The sequence below is a fragment of the Cryptotermes secundus genome, unplaced genomic scaffold, assembly GCF_002891405.2.
Source record: "Cryptotermes secundus unplaced genomic scaffold, Csec_1.0 scaffold5388, whole genome shotgun sequence".
NCBI lineage: Eukaryota > Metazoa > Arthropoda > Insecta > Blattodea > Kalotermitidae > Cryptotermes > Cryptotermes secundus.
In genome coordinates, this window is record NW_019727916.1 from 24,603 (window position 1) to 33,198 (window position 8,596).

Here is an 8,596-nt window from a genome sequence, read left to right on the forward strand (position 1 = left end):
GTGGTTTCGAATCCCACCCAAGGCAAGGATGTCTGTATAGGCATTTATTGTTTGTTGACCTGTGTGCAAGTAACGGCCTTGCGACAAGCTGATCACTCGTCCAAGGAGTACTACCGTTTGTGTAAAAAAATATGACAAAGCTGAAATATTTACATTACACACATAACTAAATAACTAACTCCATGGTGCTGAGCTATTCTTGAGAAGCTGCTGGTTGCCGAACCATTCAAGAATTTCCCCAACATTTTATGGAGCACGTAGCTTCATTACCATGTTCACAAGAGCCCTTCACCAGCCGCTGTCATGAACCAGATCAATGCAGTCCATGCCACCCCATCCTATATATATCTGAGATCCATTTCAATATCATTCCCCCACCCAAGTCTAGGTCTTCCTAGTGGTCTTTTTCTTTTCTGGCTTTCCCACCAAAATCATATATCCGTTCCTCTTCCCCCCGTGCTTGCTATATTCCCTGCCCATCTCATCCTTCTTGACTTGATTATTCTTGGCAATGAATAAAAGTTATGAAGCTCCTCATTAAGCAGTTTTTGTCAACCTCTTATCACTTCATCCCTTCTTGGTCCATGAGCACCCTATTTTCTATATATATATACACACACACACACACACAGGGTGATTCAGAAAGATGGACACAATTTCAATTGGCAATCTTACCTGAATTATATGTTGTTTTGCAGCATTCTAAGATACGTCTCTCCAGTAACCGTGTTTTCATCAAAAAAGAAAGGTCCATAAACCTTTGTTAACGATACTGCACAGAACACATTAACTTTCGGGCTGTCCCTCACATGTTTGAGTGTTACACAGGGATTTTGTAGCCCCCATATGTGAACATTGTGCCTGTTGACTTTCCCACTTAGGTGAAACGTAGCTTCATTGCTAAAAATGACACGAGGCAGAAACAATTCATCTTCCAAGTTTTTGAGCATACGGTCACAAAATTCTACACGCTTTACCTTATCATTTGGGCGAAGAGCCTGTACCAGTTGTAAGTGGTATGGTTTGTACACTAACTGGGGCCTCAATACACACCACACAGTTGTTTGCAATAGTCCAAGTTCTCTACTAGTGCTATGGGTTGACTTCATTGGGCTACGCTCAAAGCTCACTCAAATGGGCTCCATGTTCTCCTCCGATACATGTGATCGGCTCGGGCTTTTACCCTTACACAGAGAGCCAGTTTCATCAAATTGTTAATCCAACGACAAATGCTCTTCCTCGTTGGAGGTTGGATGTTAAACTTACAGCGAAATGCACACTGCACCGCAGTTGCAGACTCACTTTTATTGAACTCTCGAACGCAAAAAATCTTGTGTTGCATAGTAGCCATCTCGCTTACAACTGACGCGGTGCTGGAGGCTCTAGCGGTAGTATTAGAAACTTTACAACATCCTCTTTCAAATGTACTTTACAGAATTCAAATGCAACATATAGTTAAGGAAATATAGCCAATTGAATTTGTGTCTATCTTTCTGAATCACGCTGTATATGTATATAAACACACACACACAGACAGAGTGCAAATAAATATATGTGGTAGATAGATGGGTTCAATGTGATCATATTTTGTTAATACACCCATGTCCAGAAACGCTTTGTTTACACACTAGGGCCTCTGAAATGTGGAGGATGCCTTTACCTCTTTGGCTTATTGGTGACATTTGCCTAACATTTCTCCAAGAGACCTTACCGGAGCTGCTGGAATTGGTGCCTTTGGAAACCCATTGTGAAATGTGGTTCCAGCATGATGGAGCTCCAGCACACTGCACTGATGTCGTCCATGAGTATTTGGATGGAACTTTTGGCAACAGATGCATTGGACATGGAGGCCCAATAACCTGGCCGCCTCGCTCCTCTTACTTGACTCCACTGGATTTCTTTCTCTGGGAGTACATGGAAAGCCTAGTGTACGAGATTCCAGTGGAGACACATGATCTTTCGGCAAGAATTACAGTAGCAGCTGGAACCATCCAGGAAATGACAGGAATTTTTCAAAGAGTTCAGCATAACATGCAATGACGTTGGTGGCTGCCATTTTGAGCAACTTTTATAATGTAAAACAACGATAACATCCCATAAAACTTATGCATTCTCTCAGAAATTTTTGTGACCCTTAGTGCCAAAAGGAAGCATTTCCAGACACAGGTGTATTAACAAAATATGATCAGATTGATCCCATCTATCTACCACAAAGCATTGTAACAGGTAAAATTGTTTAAAGAAAACCATTCTTGTATCCTTAGTACAAAGGATTGGCTATGGAAATTTCTTACATGGCCTAGATGTGGGTTTGTGAGCAAATTTTCTGTCCCTTCCCACAAAGAACCTGCCCCCACCCTGCACCATGCTGTTTACTCACTTTAGAACTGAATACATTTAATTACCCCTTCTCCACTGACTAATGAAAGTGAGGTGTTTAGTTGTCAGTTGTTACTGCATTACAGGGCAGTTGTTAGAGAAAGTCTTTCTTTACATTTGTTTATATAAATGCTTTTTCTACACTTGAAGTATATAAATGTATTTATATATGATTTTATTTTGTTTAATTTTAAGTAAAAACTAACTAGAAATGTATGCACAAACTTGGAAAATCTGTTGTAGTAGCAGCAGTTTTTATTGTTGCTTGCAGCTGCAGTGACAACATGAACTGCCACATAAATGTCCGTCATTTGGGAGTGAGATAACGAGGGATTTTGTCTGCGAACAGACACCATATGTGTACAGGTATGTCCTATGTGGCTGGGTACACATGTCTTCATCGATACATTTCGTTGTATTTTTCCATATGAACTATTTTTAAATTCTGTTGTTTTTCAATATTTTCTTAATGTGATAGCATTTCTGTTTAAACTTCTCTCATAGACCAGATCTATGTTTTATCAATTTTTTTATTCCAAAAATATTAATGTGCTCCCAGTTCCCTAAATTAGGGTGACAGTGCAACTCAGTGATATAACATTTTTTGCAGTTGTGCTGACGATAATAATATTATGTTGATTTATTCTTTTGACTTTTAAGGTGTAAGTCAAACATTGTTAACTTAAAAGTAAAACATCTATTCATCTGGACAGAAAATAAATCTAATTTTTTTGAACTTAGTTCTTAATTTATGTGTGCTTATTTTTTACTTGAAAGAATGTAAATCCATACAATTGTGCAAAAAAAAAAGCCTTCATGTTTTCATGTTTAATTATGGTTCACTTTTGCAAGCAATGTAGTACCGACTGTGAATTTTCACATGAGGGTTAGTGACACTTCAAATGGGAATTAACATGAAATTGCATCAGCACACACAGTGATTGTTGAAACAGGTCAGTATTTTGGTTCTTGAAATTACATTGTTACTTAAATCTGTCTTCAGCAGTTTGAGTTTACTTAACAGCATTTTGTGGCCTATTTGAGGCAGTGTTTGGGGATTTCACGAGGAAATTGAAGAAAACCAGAATGTAAAGTTATGTTACAATGGTGTACACATTTCATGGATGCGATTTTTGAGATCCCAGTTATGTCAGTGGCCTTGATTTTAATTTATTACAAACAAATATGCTGCTGCAAAGATTGTTGTACTGTAGGCATAAAGTGAAGTTACTTTTGTAATCTAGACATATGGTGGTATATATCTAGTACAGGTGTGTGGCTTGATGCTCCAGACATTCCCCAAGGACCAGCTTAGGTGCATGCCAGTCACTGTACCAACTGAGATGTTGAGGAAGCAGAGATTTCAGTATATATTTACCATTGGACAATGCATTTTAAATAGAAGTTGTAGATTTTAGTGTGATCTATGCCATGTACCAGTTTCTTCTGAGAAAAAATGAGTCTGATGTCAGTTTCAAATAAAGTGATGGTTGTATGCACCAGTATTACAGCAGACAGGCAACTTTCAGTACAGAGTTACAGCACTAAATTTAAGTGAAATTTATTTCATAGTTTAGATGATCAGACATGACTTTGCCATGATGATTTAATTCATTTGTGCAAACAGTGCATGCAACAACTTATACCCATGTCTGTGTTGCAGTAGATACGGATGGATCCATCCTGATCCAAGAGGTTCCTGTTATACACTCTGCCATGCGGCTAGAGGCCTTACATCGTGACATGGCTCTGTTACCGCTGATGACATACTCATCACACACCTGCACTTCAAACTTGTGAGTCACCACTGCAATCAAGTATGAGTTAGAACATTACTTTGTGACCTGCCAACTGTTCCGAGGCTGGGAATCTGACAGCTCTTTGGCGTGTCTTACTGTCATGCAAAGAAAATATGACTATCATGCACGGATCAAATATTTAACTATTAATTTTTTCAGTCTCTGTATAGTATTGGTACTTTTGGCACCAGTGCATAAGCAACTCAAAAAGGTTCAAGGAATTTAAGTATGTTACTGAGGGAACATAAGGTCAGAATTTTGTTGGTTAACTCTTGGTCACTGATTGGCTACATTCATTCTGAAAAATCTGTGTACAGTAATACCGCAGTTGAAAACTGAATGAAAAGACTGTCAAGCTCTTAAAAAGCTGAATGAAAAGTCAGAACCTTGAGAAACACAACGGTACTGGAGCTCAGTCTAGGATTTACAGGTAGTCAAGTCTAACTTTGATTTAAATTAGTGTTACACTTCATATTGCTATAATTTATACACTCTTATATGTTTTAAAGACAAAAATGCATTGCAGTGAGTTGTGAATTTGCATGTACCTTGATTTAATCTTTTAATGAAGTTTCTGAGCGCTGGTTGCCAAATTAAGTCATCGTACTATTACCACAGTTCCTCATATTGACTACTTTATAATGATTCTGTTAAACGCTGATTTACTGGGAAGTTGCTTCTCCAGAAACACATCCAGAGTCTGCAACAGGGTACTATTACATATTCAATATGTAATCACAAGCATCTAGTTACATTTTGTTTTCTGCACAGATCTTTACACATGTCACTTCTACTAAACAGTGGAAGTTAGTAATAGAACAGATGGAAACCAGCAGACAGGTTATTTTCATTAGTCTTGATAAGGAAACTGCTGTTATAGGATCTGAAATGAGAACAGTAAATTCTGATCGCAAAGAAATAAAAATTTTTGTGTTTGTGGCTATACTTTTTAGAAAGAAAACAGGAATTTTCATAATTTGACATTAATCAAACAACTCCACAGATAGCTGGTATTTGCTCAGCGAACTGAGGAATCCTTGCCTTTCAGGAAACCTGAAGGTTTGTTACTGAGTTTTCAGGAGGCCCTCACTGAGTCATAAGGGTGATCAGTGTGATTAGATACAATCTTAATATTTAGTAACGTGTAAAGAGTAAAGATGGAGAAATTGCAAAGATAGTTTCAGCCAGTTTATAGAATTTCTAAACATGGTGTACAAAAAATGGTTGCCAACAAATGCTGATGTATTTTGTGTGGGTGAAATATTCACAATCCCTTTTTTTACATTATTGTCAATAATATATTTGTACAGTGAAATGTAAAAGAACTGTAATTTATTCTCAGTTGTATTGCTCGTATTCATTCGCCGGTTAAAACATTTGCAGAGATAGTGACGGACGGCAACGGAGGCAGAAACCACCTCTGTTTTGGCTTAGCATTTCATAGGTCACTGTGTTTATGAAGTTCATATTTCAGGAATAAAATTAACATTCACAAATATTCAAGGGAAATTAATATCAAGAAAATAGTCCCTCTCACTTTTTAAATTTCTAAGTGCTGAATCTCCCAGCACCTTTTATTTTTAAGTTGGCAGGTCTGCATGTTACTTTTTTGGTCACTGTGATACTGTGTTTTCTGTTCTTTTTCTTTCAGCTACTGCCACAGGTTTGTCGTATTTTGTACTTGTTGTAATTTTGTATGTGTTTTCTCCATGGTCACTTACAGAAAGTTTCATTTCAAAATTTTCTGTGCTTCTAGACATTCAACTTAAGTTATATTAATGTCAAGTCTAAAGCTCTGTTGGATGATTCATATTTGAGTGATAATGGAATGTTGTAAGAACTCTTTCCCATGTATCAATACTATGATTTGAATCTATACATGCTGCTAATTTTGTCACGCTGTACCTTTAATACTGTAGCAGAACAACTTTTGAATTAGTTAAGGGAGTACATTATTAATAAAGGGCTCAAAACAGAAATAGCTAAATATGCCACTGAAACGTGACTGTAATTTTGAATCATGAGTGTCTTATGTACGTCCCACTGTTTTGCATACCCTTGAATATGTATATGCATTGTGGGTTGAAATATTAAATTGTTAAATGTATTATGTGGCTTGTAGCCATTTATGTCAAGTCCTTTGAAATTGAACATCATTTCATGCATAGTGGACTTTTCAGCTAAATTCTTACCCACTATGATCAAATGTATATGCTGGAACTGTGAAGTGAAAATTTAGTAACACAACTTCAGACTTTTCCTTATGTTTGTAGCTCAGACATTCAGTTAGATATTTTATTCTATTCTTAAAAAACTGTGTGATTAAATTTGTCTGGAAGGGTAAAGAAAAAGGAACTCAGTTATCCTTCCTGAATTATTTTGAAGTCAGGTAAAAATATTTGGCAGGGACTGTACCTGAGCTTCTTCCCATTTCAGACCTTTGTGCATATATATATATATATATGTTTCATTCCATAACCGATCACTTCCACTTTCTTCATAAATTATCACCAGTTAATATGAAAGTAAAGGATATGGCAATGCATAGCTGTCAAAATTAGTAGCAGAATCTGAAGTAAAAATTAAAGATGATTTCCTTTCTTAGATATCAGAGAAACCTTTTCAAAATATGAAAAATAATTGAAGTTCTAAATTACATTTTACAATAAACCTGTGAATGTTTCATTTTGTTTTAAAATCTTTTGGTATAAGTGACTTTTATTCTGAATTACAAAACAAAGATCTTCAATTTCAGACCTTAAGTTTTAGAATATTTTCCCCCAATTCCTCCCACAGTACAAGAATGAAGAGGACAAGGAACTGTTTCCTGGGGCTCCTGTTCTATGCATCATGGTACGTAATTAGTGATAACTAGGGGATCCCTTCCTAAAATGACATCCTTTACAAAACAAACATTTATATATCTGAATTTGTCACTTTGTACAACATTTTTATCTGTTTACAATTGCCACATGTAATTTCTTTCCCTCCAACAGAAAGTTGCGTCTGTTCATTATTTGTATTCATGGAACTTCGAGAGCTCTCGGTACAAACTTGTTGATTCAAATGACTGAAGACATTACAGTACAAGGACGGCACATGTTGTTTCCAACGTCCAGGCAATTTTTCAGAGTATCATATTCAACAGAAACTGATATTAAACTAGTTATGTGTGTGTGATACATTCTGGGGGGTTGAATATATGTCATTACCTTATTACATCATTGAAAATGAATGATAGATCTTCTCTGAAGTGTTTCGAGATTTGTGGTTGGCCTGTGTCTTCTGATAAGTACGATTTAATTTTTTAACGGCTCTCATTCCTTCCCTGAACTGCTGCCAGTAACAGCGAAGCTAGCAAGGCCCGTGATCTCTCAGAGTTCATGTAGTCTCTTTCCCCTCTGCTTCATGCATTCCTGATAACAAAGTGCCATAAAGTACTGAGTGATTAGAATTATTTCATGCGTTGCCATTAAGACTGCATCTATTAATGATTACTTATAGGTTTGCAGATTATATGCATTTAGGATATTTCAAGAAAGAAATTTAATTGGGCATTTAAATATACATATATGTTGCAGTGTCTCAGTCAATTTCAGTACTCTAAAGCTAATAGATAATCTTCGTGGTTTGTGGTTGGTCGAGATCTGTTTTGTGCAAAATGATGAGCTGTGCATATCTGCAAGTCTGCTTGGAAATGGAACAGTTTAGATATTGTTGACTAGGATAACTATTCATCTCTGGTGATTCAATCAATTTAGGTGAAATGAAAATAGGTGAACCTGATGAAACCTTTTCTTAACATAAGGCGCTAGACTGATTTCAAGAAAAAAAAATGGCTTCAGTACATGTAAATGAAAATTCACGCTACAGTATCTCGTTGGTTTCCTGCAGGATACAGTCACGCTCATCTGTGACACTGTGTCTGAAACATCTCTGAGGTTGCATCATCATCAGATAACACAAACTGTTGTGTCATTAGTAGATAGTTACTAGATTCAATTTTCAAATACACTGGGAACCAAAGTCGTCATACTGCAAATGCTGTTGAGCACACAGGACATTGTTCATGTCCATGTTGTGAAATTCTGTAACAACAATCTTCACTATAATCATCATCATTTGTTCCAAAGATCCATATTTGGCAATACAGCCCCCAGATCTAGAACAAGTCAAGAGAAAAGGCTATGAACAGGCTACACAGAATGAAGTATTACAAATATTCCAAAACTGAAGACATTCTAGTAGGTTTAAGGTGTTCTAATGATGGTGTATAATAGTACTTGGAATTACTGGGTTTTAGGACTCTGTCCATTGCCCAGTATTCTAAAAAGACTAGAGAACATAATATTTCAGAAATTGGATGTTTCCATCCTCAGAAGAAGAAGAAGGGGGGAGACATATACTGTGTTGGGTTA